The sequence below is a fragment of the Takifugu rubripes genome, chromosome 4, assembly GCF_901000725.2.
Source record: "Takifugu rubripes chromosome 4, fTakRub1.2, whole genome shotgun sequence".
NCBI classification, from domain to species: Eukaryota; Metazoa; Chordata; class Actinopteri; order Tetraodontiformes; family Tetraodontidae; genus Takifugu; species Takifugu rubripes.
In genome coordinates, this window is record NC_042288.1 from 6554440 (window position 1) to 6577794 (window position 23355).

At 42.2% G+C, this 23355-nt stretch overlaps 1 long non-coding RNA gene across 16 annotated transcripts in view; it reads left to right on the forward strand.

Moving 5' to 3' along the window:
* The window catches only part of LOC105416342 (uncharacterized), a 38087-nt gene extending 14754 nt beyond the window's left edge, over positions 1-23333 (forward strand). For 5 of the 16 annotated variants that reach the window (XR_003888333.1, XR_003888334.1, XR_003888335.1 and 2 more), the window contains 3 exons: positions 8281-8355; positions 11884-13582; positions 14087-15223. This is a non-coding gene — a long non-coding RNA (uncharacterized lncRNA). Of the gene's footprint in view, positions 1-8280; positions 8356-8572; positions 13583-14086; positions 15224-17039; positions 19668-21734 lie in introns of those variants that run through there. The other 11 variants (XR_003888340.1, XR_003888328.1, XR_003888339.1 and 8 more) reach the window with 10 other exon arrangements.
* Positions 23334-23355: the final 22 nt, after the last annotated feature.

Consider the following 23355-nt stretch of genomic DNA (forward strand, 5'->3'; position numbering starts at 1 on the left):
GCCTCACTTGTTCATTGCGCACTTTTCCCCCCGCAACGATGTCTGGCCTCGCCGGAAGTTTGTCTTTATAAAGGAGCAAACTAACCGTTTTATTTTTGTGCCATTTGCGCCCAGACAAGTTAGAGTTGAGTAAAGCGATTATTTGCAAATAGTGAAATCTGTAACGTGCCCAAGGGTGGAAGCATGAAATGATGTTGTTGTATTTTAATTCTGGAATAAATGTGAAAAAGGTGTGCGTGTTGGGGCGTTGACGGCCGACCACGTCACTCCCACGGCGTGTTTTCGCTCTGTCGCCTTTGGTCTAATTTTAAACCCCGTCATTTAAATGGAGGTGCAGATCTTATCTTGGGGGGTCGGTGCGGAGTGAAATGTTTGAGGAAATGAGGCGTGGATCCTGCTGCCTATATGGAAATGAGAGATTATTATCCTGAGGTCGTCCTGACGTCACGCGTCTCAAACCGGCATCTTCCTGCCTTATTTTCTATTAATCCTCTTCCCATAGATGCTAAAACCCCGAATCTTCAATTCGGTTCTGTTTTAAAGCACCGTACTTGCACCCAGACAAACCGTGAACCATGACAAGACTATAACTATTGTGGTTACTATGACAACGACAGGGCTGACGTATGTTTACCAGCTGCTGAGATGCAGAGTAAAATGGCCAATGCACCGAGTGGGACCAGAGCCAAGTGGATGATGGTCCTGCTCTGTTCATAGTTACTGGTAGATGTGGTCACCAGTTGGATGCATGTAGGTGTGTGTGTGTGTGTGTGTGTGTGTGTGTGTGTGTGTGTGTGTGTTTGGTTGACCAGGGTTTATGGTGTCACTGGCCTCACTGGGCTTCTCCGTGACAGGCCCCACTGATCCTCCTCTCCTCCTGCGTGTGTGTGTGTTCAGGGATGGTTTTTAACTGCACATATTTGAATTTTTGTTGTTGTTTTACAAAGTTTAGGCCGGCCTTTTCGAAGTGGCTGGATAATGAACTGGACATAAATCCAACAAAGCCAATATAACGTTAGCCCAACGCATACGGCGGTCTGACTCTCCAGCAGTAATTAAAATGTCTGCAGTGGCAGCAACAACTACTGAGTGACTCATGTGCACGACCTTTGAACTTTAAAATGATGAAAAGAAGCTGATGTTCAGCACAGTTGCAACTAAATCGGCGACATCACAAAATTGTGAAAATAGAGTCAGGTGTGTGCGATGGCAGCGTTTTTCGCAGTCGCCAACCGGTGACACTTGTACAAAACTTTGCTGGTTTCCTTTGTCAGTCAGCAGAGAAATAATCTTCTATGTGCAACACATTAAGCCTGGGAACGGAGAATTTTGAGAATTCTGAGCCGTGTGAATATTGTTTGTTTGTTCCAAAATTGGCCATGCATGAGTGTTATTGTCACTGCAGAAGAAAGCATCAGGTGTCAGGAGTGTGTGGGCTCTGCAGATGGTATAAACACAATGTTAAATGTCAAAGTTGCCTCCTTTCAGAGATGCCGCTTTGAATAGTAAAAAAGCATGAAAACCACAAACCTTTTCTCAGTCTGGTTTTTCAGAAGTTGACAAAAATTGTTGTTTCACTGGCTAAATATGCTTTGAGCCAGGATGTGTTTCACACTCCCACAGCATAGGTCCACTCCTGTAGCTGTAACTGTCTATTTGAAATGTTGGAACCCCGTGTGGGGAGGCATTCTGCAAATTTCAGCATGTGTTGATCCACCACAGCTGACCTGCTTCTTATCTGATGCTGTATAAAGTTTAAATCGGTACTTCAGACTTGCCCTGCTTATTTTTGCTCTGATTCAGCCCCATTCCTTAAGATATCTTCTAATGGTGTACGTACCATGAATAGCTGCTTTTATTTAGCTTCTTATTAGCATTTTAATCTAGCATCCATCGAGGCGAATTAGCTCTACAGGCCTATATTATGTTTGAACTAATGTAAAGTTACAAATAAGGACACACAGTTGTTGTTAATGAATAATGATTATGATCATAGTAATTATTATCATAATAATTATTTATTATCATTATATAGTAATGAGTTGTTTCTTTGTTTACTTGAAGAAACTAAAAGTAAATATGTGGGTGGCATTTATCCACATCTGAGTTGCAGAGACCTTTTGTAGCTCGACAGACCCACAGTGCAGTTTGCACTTATTTTTGCAACGGTATGAATTGAAAAAAAGTTTACTTTCTCTGTGATAATTTTTTTTTTTTTTAAATTTAGCACTTTATTGATGCCGATCTCCCGTCTGAGCTGGACTCAGGTCGCAGAATCTGCACCATTACGTGACCTTGTGGCGAGAGGAACTAGCGACCGCTGATGCCGAAGGTTGTACTGAAACAGATTTAACCCCCTGAAAACCTAAACTGACCCAGCTGCAGATAGTTTCTCCATCCCGACTGCTCGAGAGTTACGTAATTTGACCCATCGCTGACCTCTTCAGTGGAAATGACTGGCTAAGGTGGTCTGAGCCGACCCGGAGCAGGCGAGGACAACCCTGTTGCATTTCACAGAGGAATTTACATGAATTTACAAGTCAAACTTTTTTTTTTTCAAGTGTTCCCTTTCACTTAACCAGCTTTTTCCTGTGTAGTTACGTAGGTTCTTGTGCATCCTCCTCACCTAGATTTATATAATCTGTATAATCCAATATGCACCCCAAAGCAACGTTCATCCACCATGATGCTTTGGGTTTGTGAGCAGGATCAAACCATTTCAGGTGGGAAGTGAAAGAGTTTTGATCCACACAGGCACCAGTAGGTAAAAGGTCCATGAATGTCCTTGAACAAAGTGGTTGTCCATTGTTAAAACACACAGATTTGTATCTTTTTTTAATGCTTCCGGTGTTTCTTGTTTGTGCATTTACAGTAAAACGGTCAGTGATCAGCGAGTGTTATTGTAAATGCTTCAATCTGGTTGAAGTAAACTTAATCCCAAGGACAGACTATGAATCAGGTTTGTTGACATGTTCTCTCTGTGTAATATGTCTGAATCACCGCTGCTACATTCGTTTTCAAATGAAAACACCACTGAGCTTCTGTGCATGGAAAAAAATATAATAATCACAAGATTCAGCCTCAGCCTCTTGCTTAATAGCTGTCGTATAAATAAAGGTGATCTGCTAGATCGGTTTATTAGCTGAACGTGGAGGTTTACATGTACATCCTGTGTGTGTGTGTGTGTGTTTGTGTCTGTCTGCTTGTGTGTATGTGTGTGTCTGTGTACATACATATGATACTTCTCCCACTTGTGGTTGTCATGTCCCAGACTGTAGGAGGCTTGCAGTTTCTCACGCCATTGTGGGTAAATGTCTGCAACACACACACACACACACACACACACACACACACACGCACACACACACACACACACACTCATTCGCAGTTCTGTGATAAATAACCCAATAAACAAACACTGAGTCCTTTCTCAGTTTACCTCCCACCTGATCAGATAAAATTTGCCTCATAGAAAACAAACTTAAATCTAAAAGCAAGATATTTTTAAATTGTTCTTCAGCCTTGTTTTCATTTGTTGTATTTATTTATAGTTTTGCATAAAATGCAAAATGAGTTGCACTGTTACGCTGAAGCACGAGATGCTTTAGCTGCCGTGTTTCCTGGTATCAGTAGCTAAAGTGAGTGGATTTCGATGTAATACCAATGGCGACCACTAGGTGACACTAAAACCCGAAGACTAACAATCTTCATTTCTCTCAACAAATTACTCAAAAGTACACTACAGATGTGGTTGGAAATTGGATGTTTCATTCTATGAACTGTAAAAAGACACTATAAAGAGCTTATTGGGATGGAAGGGTTCAACGTCGACCCCGCGTTGCTGGTTTTAGACTTGGGTTGCAAAAGACATCACCAGGACAAAATGACCTTTTCCAGTCCAACCCAGTCCAACATGCTGGGAAATGTCAAGATAAGCTGGAATTCGGTGATCGTCACATGACATCTCAGGGAAACGGGGAATCGTTCAGGTGCAAGTGACAATATAAATTTCACGGACACACGAAGATAAATGCATCGAGGTGATTCATACTGCTGGTTTATGTGGTGAAACAAGCTGGATTGTTTTTAGATCCTTCAGATTTTGCATATAGGAAGAGAGTGGGAGTCAGAGCAGAGCCACTCTAAAAGCTTCATTGCCCCTAGAAGCAGCAGGTGCTTTTGGTTTCTATTAGATGATTTTGTTTAATGGCCTGTTCATCAAAGCCGGTCAGCCTGTGCACTTCAAGTGGACGTGGGAGCAGCAACTGTGAGGTGGTGTTGGGCCACCCTTCAGCAGCTGTTTGTGTCACCTAGTTCAGCATCCCCAAAGCTTCCCAGAGTGTGTAAAGGTGTGTGATGAAGAGCGGCCGATGGTGTTAAAGAGTCTCCAGGCTGGTGCTTTAGCTCCATCCTCTCCTCCGGGCTCGATGCTGCGATCGCCTCCACTCGGCAGTGCTTCACACACATTTATTTTGCATCGTGTGTCACAACATGGAGAGTGGGAGTGCACCTCTTCTGTGTGTGAGTCTGGGCGACCCCCCAGCAGCAGTTTGACTCCTGCTGTGTTTTCAGTTGCTGTGGAGGTGTGCAGGGCCTTTTTTTTGGTGCCACTTCAAAATGGAGACCACAGCTCTCCTCCAGACAGCCTCCCACATCGCTCTCGGGTCTCTCTCGCTTTCCTCCCTCTTCTCATTTTATTCTTTCACTCTTCTCTTTCGAGACTTGGGCAAACGCTTCAGTCTGCTGCCTGTGAAACTTGACGTGAAACGAGAGGCTCGTTTGATCTGCGAGGCTTTAAAGGCGATTCAGACTTTTCAAATTCAAACCATGATCAATACGCTCCATTAAACACCGCAAAATGCCTGCTTCGAATTCAAATCAGAATTGAATCTGCTTCTTTATTTTCGTCCATCAGCATAAAGACCTGATATTTAAAGATAGACTCCAAACTGATTTTTTATCCGCTAAAGGCTGAAAGGAGAGGCTTATTTCCTGCATTTAAGATTGAGTAGAGGAGGAGGAGACGCGTCTGATCCTCTCGACTATCTGCGGCTCGTATCGGGCTTTAGCCTCCGTCTTTTCTGCTCTCTGACTCATTTTCGAAGTGACAGAGGAAAAGTGAATTTCACTTGTAGTTGACGTGACGCAGCCAGGCGGGTGACGTCGGCTTTGCCAGGGGTCGCTGGGGACAGCAGCCGGCGGCTCCCCGGCCCTCCGCCCCCCCGGCTCCCCGGCTCCCCGGGCCGCGGCTGCTTGCGCCACATAGCCGAATTCAGCCTCGGCAGTCCGGGCAAAAATTGTTCGGCATCGTTGCGATCTGACTTCTTCTTTGCAGCTTCAGTTGAAAGTAAAACAATCGTAGCCCGAAGCCGGTTCTTAGTCGGGGCCCCCGAAATTTCCCGCCAGCGTTTTCAGAGACAACAATTTCAAATCATGATGTCGTAGTTTCTGGGTTGTGTGTTTGCGCGCGTGTGTGTTTTTTTGTGCTGTCGAAATATGACCTGTCACACACACACAAAGTTTGTTTGCTGCAGGTTTGGGTTTTTCTTAATAAATAAAGTATGCAGCAGTTGTGAAACTGTGAATCAGACCGAGAATCTCTTTGATCGATGATCCTGCCGAGTGTGGGCGCAGAGCTCTAAAATGTCCTCAAATCTTCTTTCTTTTCTTCTTTTTGCACAATAAAAAAAAAACAAATCTATGTGAATGCTTCAGGTTACAAATGAAAACATTTGACATGTGGAATTGCTGTCGGCCATATTTATAACAGTTTAACCACACCGGTATTAAAATAAAGCTTCTCATAATTTTTTTTTTAGATTCGTTTTGAGCTGTGAATTATATAAATCATGTCAGTAATTTAAAATCTTACACTTGGGCATCGCAACAGTTTCATTATGATTATCATTATTATTTAATCGCAATTTCGAAGTTAAATGCTTTGGTTCCTTTTTTTATTTTATTGTTCGATTCGGTCCGGTCCTCTTTTTTTACTTTTGTTTTTTTCCCTATAAATAAATGCATTCAAGTTAAAGTGAAACTATGATGCTGGAGTGATAATTATGAAGTATGAAGCATGTGGGAACATTTGACTTGAGCCCACTCAGTTTCGACTGGAAAAAAAAATAATCTTTTAACCTTTCCAGTAGCAACAAACACATTTCAAACCAAAAGTTGAAAAGGAAAAAAGTGACAATCGCTGAAATTTTCATATCTATATTGTGAAACTAGAAAGAAATTGCTGCAGTACTTCAGAATCGTTTTAATAGTGTACAACACTATTTCGCATTTGCTATTTGTCATCTCTGTTTCTGTGATGTTGAACGATTTTTAAAATGAGTCATGCGCCTCCAAAGTTAGCAATAGTAATGTGGCTGAATGCAGCAGATGATATGACTGAACCGTGTCCAAATATTTCAATCAAATTGACATTAGTGGCAACATTAGCGGCGTTAATGAACTTGACATACTTTAAAAAAAAAAATCAGATCTTAGTCACGAGTTCAGGCCACGGTGCTTCATGGTCCGTGGGTGGCATCAAACAGACTAATCAGCTCACAGACGTGTTGTGTTCGTGTGTGTGTGCGCGCGCGCGCGCGCACACGCTCGACATCTTTGACGTATTGACCTGCCTGAAAAATATCCGTATTGTGTCTGGTCATGTGTGCATGTGCACCAGCTGTCTAAAGATGTTTTATTATACATATTACAATTCCTTTTTAACAGCTTATAGTTCTGCTGTGTGTGTGTGTGTGTGTTTGTGTGTGTGTGTGTGTGTGAGTAAGTGAGTGGTATTTGCACACTGTAGATTTTTTTCCCCAAGGCTGTAGCTCTTTAACTATGTTGGTTCAATAGCAACAACATGTCTCACCAATGTTTCACTGATGTTTCTGACTATGTGTTGACAGTAAATGACAAAATAGTGATGTGAAAAGTTTCCACCACATTTCTGAACATGAACTTACGTCTGTTTTAATACATTGTGCTTTGTGTACATTTATTTCTCTGTGTTACTCGACTCTAAAAACAGAGGGACATTTTATGCACACAATATTTTCATATATTGATGTGTGTGTGTGAGTGATTTCAGTAATTGTCCATATAGATTTGCAGGTGTGTGCTCTCACAATCGGTATAATCTCACATGAAGACCAACATATTTTTATACAGGTGTGTGTTTATCTGTGTAGTTGATCTTTGCTGATTTCTAAGTGTGTGTTTAAGTTGGGGTCTGTGTGTGTGTGTGTGTGTGTATATGTGTGCGTGTGTGTGTGTGTGTGTGTGTGTGTATATGTGTGCGTGTGTGTGTGTGTGTGTATGTGTGTGTGTGTGTGTGTGTTTGTTTGGTTTCAGTCTTGGTAGATTTAACTTTTCCCCCCCAGTTTTCAGTACAAACAACTGGTAATTCTTAAATACACTAAGTGCCTCTATTACATCCTCAAATTCATGTTGAAGATCAGAAATATATTTAATATGATTAATAAATAATGGTTAAATGTGGTATGTGTCACAGGTCATGACCTTGCAAACAGGATCATAGAATGTTTGGAATTAAATATGGTGAATTAGAATTATATAGTCCTCCAGTTTACTGAAATTAAAGGTCTCTTCTGTAAACTTTAATCTCTTGCGCCTTCGTGTGTGTGCTGCCTTAATAATCGTAAATCCTAAAACTGTTTTTCTTTTAGTTTTTTTCTGTCATATGTGTGAATGTGAATTTATTTGCATTTGCGTAGACTCGTGAAAGAGCTTCTTCCCTCTTCTCGCCACTCATCATCCGTCTGCCTCCGCTGACATTTACGCATTCAAATCAGCGACTGTTTATTATTCTTTGAGGCACATGACAGGATTCTTGTTTTATTTAAGACGGTCGTGTCGCTGTGCAGCAGCTGTTCGTTCAGTCGGGTGATGTTTCAGCCGCTCTGCCTCCACATGTTGGGAAAAGTCAAAGCTATAATTCTGTATAGGTGCGATCTTAATGGAAATGTAGCTCATGAACAAATTGTTTATTATTCCTTTTTAATTTGTCACTAAACATTTACACCACATTCTGTAGTCTTATGACGAGCTTTTACTTGAATGCACACTAATAATTAATAGAAAATTCAGCAGAATTCAGTTGCTCAGCTGCATTTTTAAAGGCAACAATAATGTTTATTATATTCTCAGCCGCTGGAATATCCTCATGAAACTCTGGTAAACACACTGGAGTAACTGAACATACTGGAAATGCATCTGACCTAACGGCATATTTTCCATATTTGTCACTGTGTTTCCCAGATTCTTGTCACGGGGGCACCTGCTGTAAACTGGTGAAGACTGTGACGTGCTGGAAGGAACCTGCCAGACCTGTAGGTCCGTATAGTCGCTCCTCTTTGTGTTAATTTGTACGCATGACCAACCACTTGAGTGTGATGCTGAACCACAGCATCACACCATCAGGGTGAGGCTGTACGTACAATAACAGAGATAAACGCACTGCCTCTGCAGTATTATTCCTGTAAACTGATGTCGTTACACAACCACAGATATCAGCTCATGCAAACTCAGCCTGGTTCATTATTTTACCCAGTAGTGTCTGTTGGACTTCCCAGAGCTGCAACACAGTGCCAGGAGGCCGTTACAGGAAGCCAGTGTGCACGTCCTGCATGAGTGATGTTGCAATGCATCTTTCCTGTGGATCCAGAGGCGAGAGTAGGATAATTATTCCGGCTGTGGTGAACCAAACTGTCGCCTGGGGCACATTAGCGAGCGGCTCTTCTGGAACAGTCACCTAGTGTTTGTGACTCGTGTAGGACTCAGGGCTCCGCTAGGCAGGTACTGAGAATTGAAACACATGGGCAGGATTTTCCCTGCACGCAGTCATTTCAGCAGCTCATTGATATTGAACCTCTCACTTCCTTTTTGAAGCTGCATTGTTTACCAGGCAGCGTGCTATTTTTACTGGAGGCTGCTCCGCTCAGCTCAGCTCACCGATGAAAAGGACACGTTGTCTTGAGCACATGTCTCAGCTGGGGCCTAACTTTTCAGTGCGTTTGCTCGGCTGTACGGTTGGCTCTGACAGTGATCTGTTTGAGCTACGCTGGTTATTCTTCAGCTAGAATGCTACTGGAATTCTAACTTCTTCACTTTTTTTTTTTACCAGGTTATACAGCGGTTTGTTACTGAGTGACGTGTGAGACACTTCCTGTGGGCGTCGTGTTTTGGGTAAAACAAAATCACCAGTTGGTGTTTAAAGACTCGCAGCAGAACATCATGAACTCATTCACACAGACAAAACTGACTCTATTAGAATGTCTGCACCTTCTCCTGCAGCACTGCATGCATGATGGCTGCTGTTAGACTGGCAGGACAATGTTACACAATCCATTTCCCTCCTGTCACCCCAAAACATGTGATCCTTTTCTGCAGTAAAAATGTCCTGTCTTCCATTGTCCTGATTCTACACAAAATGACTGTGACTATTATGAAATGTTGTGATCAATGGAGGAGATTCAGGAAATAATATGATAATATGAACTTTAAAAGCGTGAGTGAAAACCTCTTCAAGAGTGGTGGAAACTGGCTCCATTCATACACTAACACTCCACAAATCTTTTATGACACATTTGGCTGCAACTTTCATTTAATCATGAAAGGAGCTGTAGTCATCCAGCATCTCTCAGTGGTTAACACCATTCGCGGAGACATTCTGGTATCACGGCGAGGAAAAAAGGTCTGACCAAATGTGGAAAACTGCGGGTTTTCTGCGGGAAGCAAAGAGAATGGCGGCTGAAGCGATGTTTGTCTTTCCAGTGGGAGTGCTGAGGTTTCACCACATACTAACTGGAAAATTCTCAGTAAATTCAAACGTGTGTGTGATGACACACTACTTAGGCATTTGATGTTGATTTAATCACAGGCAGTTCTAATGTTTGTCACCTGACTCTCACGCTGGCTAAAGGACAGGGCAGCTGGTGAAAAGTTGACTTTGATATCTGATAAAATGATGATTTTACCTTGGTTTTGCGGCGCTGACATGCTGGCAGAACTGTGGTGTGGTTTCCAACGCAGACTCCGTGTCCATCTGGTAGGAAATGACACACGCCGGCACCGAGAGGGTTAAACCCACTCCCACTCTGAACTGGTGCTGGATTGGATGGAGATTTTTTTTGTCTTTTCAGAAGGTTTTCTTTGTTAGGATACAATGAAGAGTGATCACAGCTCTCCGGTCATGTTCCCTCGGTGAACTCGTAGGTCCGAACAGGTTGGTTCTGTGTCTGACCTGTCTGGTTTATGTGCCGCAGACCTGCTGCGGTTTATGAGGGAGTGTAACCACACTGCAGCAGCTTGTTAACACCAAACCCAAACCTTTTGCCACACACTGCTTCTCTCCTTCCTCTCCTGGATCTAATGTCCTCCCTTCCTCCCTCCTGTCCTCCCTCCCGTCTTTTCCTCCCTTTGCAGGGCTCCGAGTGCAGCCGCAGCAGCTCAGATTAATAAACTTAAGAAGAAATATCCTTGGTCTTACCCGAAGTGGGAACCCCAGGGATTTCTCCATGAAAGAGTTGTGTTATCCTTGACATGCGGCTGCCTGTAGCCCAGATGTTGATATTGAAGCTGTAATCGTAACTGTAATTTTGGAACTTGGTGTAAATATTCTGTTGAGTTTGGACCTAGGGCGGATGGTCATCCTCGCAGTCTTTGTGTAAATCACGCTGCATGTACAATGTGGATTATTAAAAGAGAAAGTGTTGTTGCATTAGAAACAGTGATAGTGACGCTGAGACGGGTGGATTTTCAGGAGGATTAACAGGATAAAGATTCATGGATTCAAGTCTGTTGTCTTCACCTTTGAGCTCCAGACCATCCATATGGCTGGTGTTAAGTCCTCTTCTTCCTGTCCCGTTCCATCATTGGGGGAAAACATCTACTCCTACATCATAATGGGTCAATGTTGTCCTGCACCTGTATTTATCCGAGGAGGACAACGATGACGCTGTTTGATGTACGAGTAGATGTGCAGCTCACAGCCTTAAACTGAGAGCATGAACACAAACTGTGATTCAGGGGTCACGACACGAGTCTGTGCTCATGCTCTCAGTTTAAGGCTGTAAGAGGAGGTTTCTCCTCTTCCCCCTTTCATTCTTCCACTGACTATTTTTCGTCATCAGTGTGTCACGGCTGATCGATTAAAGGCAGAAGGATTTTGGTGCACGCCAGTCTGTCTTTGTCAAGATTTTATCACATCCTGCTGCAGCCGTTTCCATAAAATCAGAGTTTAAAGCTGCTGATGGCAGCTCCACTTCATCAGGCCATGAAGATGAATCAGCCAGTCATCCATCAGACTGCTCTGAGCTGTCCCGTTAGTCAATGATTCATCCCGGTTCCACGCCGTCGTCTGAGCAGTTCCTTTCTCGCCCGCTCACTTTAGGTCCTCAGTACTGCATCAGCTGCTGCTGCTTGTTTCCCTTTCGTTTCATTTATCAACGTTGGGCTTCTGGCTATTTTTCACGGCTTCGTGTCTCGTCTGAAACAAAGTGGTTCTCTGCTAAAAAGGGCTGATCCATCTCCTCTGCTCTTAGGGTGATGAAGAAGAACGTTCCCTGAGCCGAGTGTTCGGCCGCAGGGTTATAAATGCGACAGACTCGTTTATCTTCCTTTACGGTTGTCAAACTACAGCCACTCTCACTTAATTAAAAAAAAAGATTTATTAATAGAAACAATTTAATTTAGCTAGCTGCTTGTTTTTTTTAATCTTTTTTATATCATGACACTGCTTGTTTTTGTTTTTTTTTGCTAGTGCAACTACAAGTTCTGCTTCTGCCACAGTCGCTGCTCGGACTCGGTTCCCTCATTGTTCTCCTTCCTGACAGTTGTCTCTCCTGTTCTGTCGTCTTTCAGATGAAGCTGAGTCATTCTGAGATCATGAAAATGCCAGCAGGGATCGGCACACCAGCAGAGAGAGGAGAGAGAATTCCAGAAGGAGAAAAAAACCTTATGTAAATGACCTTAGGGATGGTTTCAACACAATGACGAGGCTGCAGCGTGTCGGCACTGAGCTAGCTTTTTATGGCCCTGCTACGTGCAGCCTCTATCAAACCCTGTAGAGGGTGATACCAAACCTTTAGGTGCTTTCCAGGCTGTTTTTTTGGCCTTTGGGCTGGGGTGAAGCAAAATCTCCACGCCCGAGTCACGCTGGTGCTGTCGAAATGCCAGCTGGTGGTGCAACAGTCACATAATCTGAGGTCGGAATCAACCTCCAGCACTTCTGAGGTGTGTATGAAGACTCAAGTAATTTTTTTTAGATAAAGCCATGCAGGGCCGAACTGTGCCAGTGATTGTCCTTAAAAATTTAAATAGAAATTTAACAAAACACATCTTATAATAACAAGCAAATGCATCGCTCCATAATAACCTTTGAATTTGGTAAGTTAAATTTGATGTGAGGTTTATCAAGGTTTTGTTTTCATTAGTTATAAAAGTTTTATCTAAGCATGAGAGTGAGGGCCTGGAGGAACCTTTCTCAACTTTCTCCCCTCTAAGAAACACTTTCTTTCCCCTGAGATCAGCAAGAGCGAGAGACGATTTTCAGCCTTTGGAGAGCGGAAGACAATAAAAAGGATTTATTTATCTCAGTTCTCAGCATGTTCCTCAAATACTGCGAGATGACAACAGGCAGAAAGCACCACAGAGATGTATTTCTGTGTTGGTCAATTGTTTTTATGAGGTAAACACATTGTTAAATCCAAGTCGCATGACTTTTGTTGCCTCCTGAATGTTGCAGGTGATATCATCCATCAACTGAGAGCAATATTGACAAAAGAAGCATCATCAGAACCATACGATCATTAATAATTACGACCAAATTTCACCATCAGAAAAAGAAATAAAATGTGAAAATATTTCACATTTACTGCTGACATTTTTTTTAACCAAGCTGAGTCTTGATAGGAATAAATCCTGTCAGTATCTCTCTGAAGACTAACTGGTTGCATTTGCATATGAGACATTCTGTAAAGTCCAAAAACACATCTCACATTTGTTACTGTCAAACATCATGGACATCCCAACAGTGTTTACTTTCATTTCTAAAACCGGTATTTATTCTCGGATTTTCACTATTGATGCAGTTTTGCTGCTCTCTTGTCATATTTTAGACATTATCTTACATTTCAAAAGTATCTGAGTTTTACGCAATACGATAGTTTTCTCACCTTGCTATGAAAATGTGGAAGTGCAAATGGGGATGTGTTAGTTTTCACCACACACCAGCATCACCAGTTGATAAGCCTGAAAATGCTGCCTGTTGAAAAGTGATGAGCGATCAGAAATCAGATGTGATCACGTCAATAAAAGCGTTGAGAGCTCAGAACTTTGGTCGGCTCGGGAGGGGGGACAAACCAAGAATTAACCAAGAGCTGTGAACCACAGAGCCGTCGGGGGAACAAATGTTCTGTCTTGTGTTCAGGGTGTGTGAAGACGAGCCACACGCAGAGGAAGAGGAAGCAGATTTCAGAAGGGGGAGATGTGCAGATCTGTGATGTCCAAAGGCTGAACCATGACCACTTTGGAATGTCAAAGTTCTGCATCACATTTGAAGGTTTGTGTCAAATCCATTTAAGTTTGAAGTCTGCAATTTAAAAATTTATATCCACGTCCGGATTATCCTCATTTAGCCTTAGAAAAATGATAATAAAACCCAATTTCTGTTGCCAAATATACTATTGTAAAATGGATGAAAGTACATAAAATCAAGATTTTAACTAATCCCTTAATCACCCACAAATGACCTTTATACATTGTCAGCTGTTACCATGCTAATGTTAGCATATTGATGCCACAATGTTTGAACTGGGGTAAGAAACAGGAGGCCACAACCTCTTTTTGTCCTCCATCATCAAGACTTTTCTGCTCATCGGATGATGAGATGATTCTTGATGTTTGCACCTTGAATCATGTCAATTGAAACTGATTTGGTTCGAGGGCACCATTCTGCTTCCACTAATCATTTACTGCCAAGACTGAGGAGACTGAGGTTAGCGTCAGTATAATTGAGTTGCAAACCTCCTCAAATGCTTCCTTCCCTCTCTTTTTTCATCTCCAGGGTCACTGTTTTTACCTGAATCCAGGCCGGATTCAGAAAATGCAGGTGAGGCTCCGGCTCCAGCTCACAATCAATGACGTGACCCCCGTCCCTGCCAAAGTAAAACCTGCATTCACAATTTGTGTTTACAATCAAATATTGAAGACCTTTTCTGTTGATATTGACTCTATATGTTCTAACAATGTCAATAAAATATACTGTATTTTACACATGTGTGCATGTGTGTGTGAGGTTCCTTCCAGTAGGCAGGTCTGGTTTGTGATGCAGCAAAACGACACACAAAGTCATGCGTTTTTTTTTTTTATGTAGAAGCAATCGTGAACAAATGTGAACGAGCCGATTTTACTCTTGCAGGGAAAGAGAGGATGAACCTGTGATACAGTTATTATTTATGCTGACTGGGAATATGCCCAGGCATGTCTCTCAGCAACACACACACACACACACACACACCCATGCACACACACACACACACACACACACACACCCATGCACACACAGGCACTGTGTTAACCGCTGGGTTTTATAGTCCAGATAAGACGGTCTTGTGTGCGTGTCTGTGGCACTATGGACTCAGATTTCTGGTAAATAATTCAAACTCAACAGTTCCCCAGTTAAAGCCGCATAAATCATCATTTTTACTTTTCATGGTTTATTTCGCTCATTAGGTTTGTACTCAGATGTCCTCCTCTGAGGTTTTGTACCGTTCTAATGTTATTAAACTGAAGCTGGAACCTTCGACCGCAGAACTACATCTGTCGAAATGTTGTCAGCGGCGTTTTGTAAGATTTTTAAAAGCAGACTGTGGTCATCGCAATAACAGACGGTAATTAGGTCAAAGTCCAGGATGGATGATTACCCATGAATCTGAAGTGATCAAGTAAAGAAAAAGGAAGTACCAAAGGAAAAAAGAGAAATAAGACAGAGGTGGAACATGTTTGTGTTTCCTTTTTGTGAAAAATAACTTCACGTGTAGACACGGGCGTGATCATTTCTTTCTGGGATCAGTTATGTCAGTGATGATGTCATCATGTCCCAGGAAGAATACGATCTCAGAAGTGGTAAAAGAAATCCTCACTCGTCCTTTTTTCTGTTTGGGATCGGCTTTGCTGTTTTTCAGTAAAAAAAAAAAAAAAATTCAGTAAAATTTGTCAAATTACGAACTTCTTCACTGTTGTTGATGAGGTCATTGCACAATGTGCCGGAGGAGGAAAAAACCCACAACTTTGGAGTTCTTTGGAGCTCCTGAACGCAGTAACTCTCTTAACAAGTAATGGGGTTGCTTGTCAAAAAGTAAGCTGCTATTGAATATCTTCCCAAAATATATATATTATTTTATTCGATGCGTCCTTCCTGTCTAAATTCATACTTTTCTGTCAAAGTGGAGCTAGAGATGGTCCGGGTTAGCCTTAATTATCCTTAGTTATAAAACAGTTACCTTGAGATTTTTGTTGACTATAAATGTTTTTTCTGGAAGCTGAAGAGCCATTCAGAATCTCATCCCCCACATATCCACCCACAGGCTTCATTCTTCCTCCTTTTTTGGCTGTCTGCTGCTGTCCATGATTAAAATCGGCATGTGGCTGTTTCAGGGTGCAGTGAGCGTTGAGGGTTGAGGTTTGAGTCCTTACAGTTTGCCGATAATGTTCTGGTCATCTAAATCAACCTAATAGGTGTGTTCATGAGTGTTTCATTGTGTAAGCTAACAGGCTAGCGGCTGCACATTTTTTAGGAAGTGACTTCTTTAAACTTCATATTATTTTGCATATATACTGACCCAAACTGCCTGTAACGTACAATACTGGACTGTTGATTCTGCAGCTGTTGGCTCAACATTCACATTCCTGACTTCCACTTTGGTCGTGTTTCCCTCGTTTAAAAAGTCACCTTTGATCTAGAATGCCACACAGAAACTTCTCCCCGTCTAGTGGGAAAGATGCACGGTGGTCTTTAGGCTGTGGAAAATCTTTTTGTTGGTGTTTTTTTTTAATGAGGGCATATCCACGAGATCCATCTGCGATGCCTAGTTTAGGTCAGATAGTCCAAAGACTTGTTGCGTTTAGGTACTAAGTTAAGAATTTCACATAAGCCTGAAAAAAAAGATGTTAAAATGTTAGGTTATTATATATCCATTCAATATCATTTCTGCTCACAGCAGAAAGCAGCGTGGGTGGGAATAAAGCTATAAAAGAGGCGTAAAACTGACTAAAGAACCAGACTAAAGAAAGAGAAGACCACAACAACAGAGAACAAAGAACAACGTTAGCAGTCACAAAATGGCGTCTGAGCTGGTGTTCTCTGGGAGACTTCAATCAACCTTCCTTTGTGACCAAATACAGATTCAAGATTCCCACAACTCAACCCCATTTCCTGCTAAGTACCTTCTTCCCAGAATCCCTCTCTGGATTTTGGGGAATTCTTTTTTGTTTGTTTTTTTTAAATCTTAACAACAGCTCATTCATGGTTTTCCATGACACGTGTACATACAGAAAGCGAAACTAAGACCGTCTCCATAAAGAAGAAGTCATTCTTTGTAAAGTAACGCATTCACAGAGAGACGTATTCCACCCGAAAGACTCACCACCACTCTGGTACCTTCAGACTCGAGACTGATATGAGTGGATGAAAGGAAGCCGAGAGGGAGTGAGCGTCAGAGGAAACACCCGAGTACAACATTATTTCTGGAGCCTTAGTCACAAGAAAAACCTGTTTTTTTGTTTTTAAAAAAAAAAGAAAAAAAAAAAAGGCGTAATCCAAACTCACCACATGACAGCTGCTGGAATCAACATTTTTATCATCTCAATTAATGACTCAGAAGGACTTTTATGAGTTAACAAAGCTCATGTTTACAGATCTGAGAGTAAGAAGATTAGAAAAAAGAAGAAAAGAAGAAGAAAAGAATTCTCCTCACATTAATGCGACCACACACTTTTGTTTGCTGCGTTTGTTTCAGCGACATGTATGTTCCATCACCTGCCGGGAGGCTCTCAGATGTGGTCGACTTGACTGCAAGACGACTCGGCATCCACATCAAAACACCGCCGGGTGACACCCCCGAGCATACGAGAACAGCTGAGCGTCAGGTGAAGGGCCTCTTCTTGGTATTTTACGCTCTCTGCAAAGACGGACGTGTGCATCCTCACATCACCGCGGCAAAAAGGCCACCGCCCGTTTTCCCCCCAGCTTCTAGTGACGTGGCTCTTCCTGACAGTGGTCAGGTGACCCCCTGTCCCCCGGCTACACCCATAGGGCCTGACCTGGTGTTTATGCCCCAGAGAACCAGAATTTTTTTAAAAAAAAGACTGTTTTATCTATAAACATCAGTGATTGGCCTTTTTTCACCCCTGTTGCTGATTTCTAGAGTTTTCTTACAGCAGCCAAAGGTGGATTTAACGAAATTTGTGTTTTCAACACGACAAAATCTCAGAATCTTTAAAATAAGCAGATATGATTGTCCATCGCCCTCTTTATGTGGACAGTTCAGTGGTCAATCTTTTCTCCTCCCGGCCGGTTCTGCCGAAGAGCTTTGGAGAGACTCCACAGATTTGTCACTGTCCGACTTTCATGTGAAAACATCTGTTTACGCAGAAACCGACTGTTGTTGTATACGGTCATATTTACATGAAGCTCGAGGTTTAGTCATAAGGTGAATTCTGATGTATCAACTTACTTCGTGGCAAACACCACTTCCTCATTCAGGCTGCCTCGGTTTAACTTTCTGGGAAATCAAGACACCGAAGAGGCCACGGTGAACATTAATAACCAGATCAGAAAGAACGTAAACAGCAAAATGAAAAAAGATGTTGTACTTAAACGTATTTGACCTGATTTAAGGACAGTGACAACGGGTCTGAAATATTTCTGCCTAAAAAATCCTGACGCTTAGGTAACGTGGCTCTTAAATGTAGGCCAGGACCAGGTCAATCTCAGACATTGGGGAGACGCTTGGGGGATCTTCTGATCCTTCGCACTGTAACAAGCTGCCAGTCGGTGTGAATTGTCTCCGGAAGTCAGCTTTCCTCACATTTCTCTACAGATAATGTTTTTAATTAAGACCCTTCTGCTTCAAGAATGCATGTGGCCCAGGCCGGCAGGAAAGTCCCATCAGAGGAGCAGTAACCTGGTTTCCCAGGCAGAGGAGAGACCCTGAATAGCTACCATGGAAATGGAAAACAGATGGATTGTTCGCAACTTTTTACAGTTTGTTGATTTAGTTTTACTTTGATTTTAGAGAACAGTGAGGAAAAATAGCAAATCGGAGTCACTCAGAAATGAGGAGAAACTTTGATTTCTTTGTTTCATGAAAGTGAAGTTAAAATATCACTTAGTGACTGTAGCCACACCTTATTTTGTTCCCACAATTACTGCAAACCTCTTAAATTTAGTATTCATGAGGGATTCATACAGTTCCTATTTCCTCAGAATCTGCAGATACTAGAGGTCTACTGTATAAAAGCCAGTTAGCAGCTCTTCCCAGTCTTTAGGAATGAATGAGGTAGTTCTGAGGTTGGATTCAGACCTTTTTTCTGTTTTTCTCTCGTTTACGCTGCTCATCAGACTCGGGTTTGTAAAAGCTGCTGTAAAAATGCCCTGATGCCTTTTCTTTCCTCTCCAGATTGAAACTGCTTATCTGCACTGCCTCTCTGAGATTCGCTGTCGATTTTAGCAGCACTAAAGCTGAAGAGTGAGTCTGTTGAAACACGAGGTGGTGTGATGTCGCGCGTGGCACGGGAAAAGGAAGTCTTGTGATAGGAAACCTTCATGTGCATTACAAAAATTTGTTTTTAACAACACAAAGACATACAGCCTCCTTCACTTGTTTCAAAGTCTTATAGGTTATATCACATCTTATAAATTAGAAATGTCAGTTGAAATATTGTGTTTGCTCGGCCTAAAAAGGCATCATTAATCATCAAACCTAGGTTTGTTTGTTTTTTGGACTGTGAGAGAAAAACGCTGAATCAATGGTGTGTTTGCACTGCTAATTGTTAGCAATTATACGAGGGTGGACGAAAAACCTTTCAACAGCAGAGTGGGCTGAGCACTAAAGTCAAAATCAAAACTGAATGTTCAAATAAAACGAATATGTGTCACCATCTGCTCCTGGTGGTTAACCTGGTTCGAATGCTGGCGGTGAGTCAGATAGCTTAGCTTCCTCAAACAGTGCTCCAAGTTCTTGGATCATTATTTGTGTGTGACATTAAGGAGAATCCCAGAGAACATCTTTCATTAATTCAGGAAACCTTTAAAGTGAGCTCACCATAAGCGCTCAGGCAGAATATTATTTAAGTTCATCCAGGACTTTGTAGTGCCGAAAGCTGTGCTTTCGACCCTCATCGGTTTGTCCTCAGAGGAATTCTGGACCAGTTAATTGTTGCTGTTTCCCCCTCCAAGCAGTCACAAAGCTCACTGCGTTCCCATCTGCACTTTTCCTGATAAACTGTCATCTTTAACGGATTTGTAATCTGCTGCAGCCTACATGGAAAACTTTGAGATGCAGCTGATCCAACCAATGTTTGGCTGAGGAATTCGCTGCCTGGCAACCACCACGTCTTCAAGTGAAACCTGACCTACTATTCTGGTGATGCACACCTCTGTCTGTAACCTCTTTGCACAATCAAATAAAAAGTTCAAACTAAACTTCTGTATTGAGAGAATTTAAATCATCCTGTACAAAACACAGCTTGTTACATTTTTAAGCAAAATGAAGTTCGTTAGTGTGAATATTACATGTGTTCATCATCAACTACCTGCATATTAGCAGCATATTGGCTTCATGGGAAAGCAGAAATATAATGAGAGTTGGAAAGTTCGCCAGCTGCAGGCCTCAGTCATGTCTACAGCATTTCCTATGGGGCAGGGGGGGGGGGGGGGGGGGGGGGGGGGGGTGTTGGAGCTGCAAACAGGAAGTAAAATAGAGCATGATAGGGCAAGTACGGGAAGTGGATGCAGTCAAACACCAACAATATCATTCATAGTCATTTGTGACATGGGGATGTTTTGATAAATCATCATTGGCTTTTCTGAGGTGGTTTAGGATGCTTTTACCTCCTTTACTGTAGTTCCACTCATCTTTAATCAGGATTTAAAAAAAATCTGTATTCCTTAACCTGCTTCTAAGACTCTGGTAGTTCATCTGAGGGCATTCATCAACTACTGAATGGCGCTCCGCTGTGGCTGATGTAACAAGCAGCCAGACTGTTGCAACGCTGCTCCTGACGCTGCAACTCGCACGTCGTTTGGCACAAAGCATGAAAAAAGGAGTGTCTCCTGAAGCCCCCATTGACACCAGAGGAGGCAGCTTCTCTCCTTTGTAACATGAAGCCGAATCAAACAAACAGACGTTTGAGTCACAAGAAGCCGCAAAGAAAAGAGCCATTAAGGCATTTACTGATGCTGCCAGCAGGATTGCTTTGGCATTACTGTCAAAAACATTTATTTGAATTTTCATAAGCCTTTTTAAGGGTGTCCTTGACAGGAAACTCAATTCCGGTGGCTTTGCGGCACTTTTGGCCGTGTGGATCCTGAACTCACTAATCCTGCTAATAAGGTTAACAGTTTTTGAACAAACACAACAGTGTTTTTATCTCTTTGAGCAAAGTTAGGATGCGATAAGGCTCAAGGAATCATTGACGTCCAATCGTCTTCATGATGTCAGCGCAAGTACAGTATGTTAATGTGCTAAAATCCCAGAATTCCCAGTCCCAAAGGTCATCTCCTTTTTTATTGGCTGAATGGGATTCTTCCTTCAGTTGCCTGTCCAGATACAGAGAACTGCACGGGAGGGACAGAGGTGAGGGATGGTTGGATCTCTTGGAACTTGCTGTGAAAATTGACCATCACAAACCACCCAGCTGGATCAGAAAGAAGTTTCTTTCTGAGTGATTCAAATCTTGCCATCAAATCAAATCAAACCAATCTTTATTTATATAGCGTCGGTTACAATCAAAATTGTTTCTAGGCGCTTTCCAGAATCCCAGGGCCTGACCCCCAACAAGCAACAGTGGCAAGGAAAAACTCCCCCTTTAGCAGGACCAGGCTCATGTAGGGGGACCCTCCTGCTGATGGCCGGCTGGGTAGTGAGAGGAGAAGGGGGAGGACAGGTAGAGGAGAGACTAGGCAGAGATCATAGCGATACATTAATAATACAAGCTGCTGGTATAAGAGTAGAGTGAGTCAGCAGGGTCGGAGGTCAGAAGCCCAGCATACAGCTATAAAGGCGGAGGAGCAGAGAAACTATACAAGAAATAACATAATCAATGATCTACTTGGAGAGCAGGGGGAGGGGAGGGGAGAGGAGCAGGGTCATCAACGCCCTTACATGGCCCAATTTTAATCATATTGGACTTTATTCCGATTATTTGCATCCATATGTGTATGCCCTACAACTCACAGGTACAGGCAAAGTCATTTGTGCAGGTTTATGTAAAAAGGTGTAAAAGTTTCCTTTATTGCAGTTTGAAGCAGTTTCCACAGCACAGGTACAGCGATTCAGTGTACAGCATGATAAAGACAACCTCACATGGCTACAGTTGCACTGAGGTATTCAGAAGAGTTTCTGTTTCCTCCAACAGACACTTTTCTGTACAGCATTTTAACAGCTCTCCCATCACTTCATTTCATTTCTCCTTTTCTCCATTAACAACAGGAACGTTCATGTTCAAGGAATCTCCAAAGTGTCAGAAAAAAAAGCAGTCCACAGTACAGCTCCGGCGAAACCTAAACATCACACCCAGATCCTGTCACCTTCAGATGTCGGCGCTGAATCAAGGCAGCAGCAGGTTTCCATATCAGCTTGAGAGGTTCCTTAATCATCTCTCAGTTTCCACCTCGATCACTGCGCACCGTGTCCAGATGAGGCATTGAGGTTTCACGTGGTATAGTATCAGAAACCACGTACAGGAATACAGCTGATGAAAAGTCAGACGAGGTCAGACGATCACTTTAATGATTTCAACTGTCATTGCAGTTTTCTGTCACTTCCTTTACACGTTGCAACCTTATTTTTTTTAATCCTTTTGACTGTGCAAATACCCCAGCTAAGCTTAAACATACACAGTAATTGATCATGACACTGATTGTCCACCTATCATGACAGGAAACCATGTTTGACTGAGGGAATTTTCCTTCATCTTCCTTGCTGGGACCTAATTTGAAGCACATGCTTGAGTGTCGACCAGAAACACATTTTCACACAAGTGTTTTTTTTTTTTTTGATTGATGCCCAGACAACACATGAGAACTAGATGACACCTCTGTGATGCTAGGTAGGTTCATTTCAGACTCTGATTCAAATTATTTCCTCTGACTAAGTGTGTTAATTATCAGTTCCGCTGCATCACACAATATGACTGCGGATGTTTGCTTTTGTAAGGTCAGATGAGGGAAAACTGGAAATGTAACAACGGTTGGTGTTAGAAAATGTAACCCCTGACAATAATTATCTTGGCATATATTTGCAATAAAAAATAATTGGGGCTTTAACAAAACTGCCCTAAGGTGACCTGTGAAACCATCATGGAAAAAAAACCTTCTGTAACTTCACGGATAACTTCAGCCAGTGAACGGGCACAGACTTTCCCAGCTCCTTTATAGTGGCCACATTGACTAACTTCAGACACCGAAAGACCAGAAAATAAGAAAAACAGAATGATTTTATCATTTTCTTTCTTTGTTGATTCACTTCAGACCACTTTGCAAAGTCTTTGGTCTAATGCCTGTTTCTCAAGTGTAAATAAAACCTTATGATGTTGTAACTTTGATGAGGAAGCCTCCTCTGTCATCTGATCTGACCAGTCTGGTGTTGTTCTGGTCAGCAGCAAAAAGACTGGGCACGTTCATGTTACAGTAAAATCAGTCTTGCAAAATACAGAACAGATAGCATGGCTTTTTAACACTGTTATCAGGAATAAAGGTTTTTGCTGGTGTTCACTTCCTCACTGGCAAAAGACGGAATCTCTCTTTAAGTTCAAGGGCACACAATAAATGTAAATGACACAGTGGTTAGCGAACAGCGTGTGGTTGCTGTGTTAGTTTAAAACGTTGGTCTAGTTTGGTCTAGTTTTTATTCCCATGCAGGTATCTACACCTTGACCTCATGGGCGTGCAAGATTATTTCTGCATACATAAAGCTTTCGTAATATAGGATAGGCTACAGGTAGAAAGGTTGGACCCATGTTTTAACAACCCTGGGTCTCTAGAGTTGACTGCAAAGGAATTCAAAAAGTGCACAACTAAAAAAAAAAAAGCAAGAAAAATAAAAATGTACA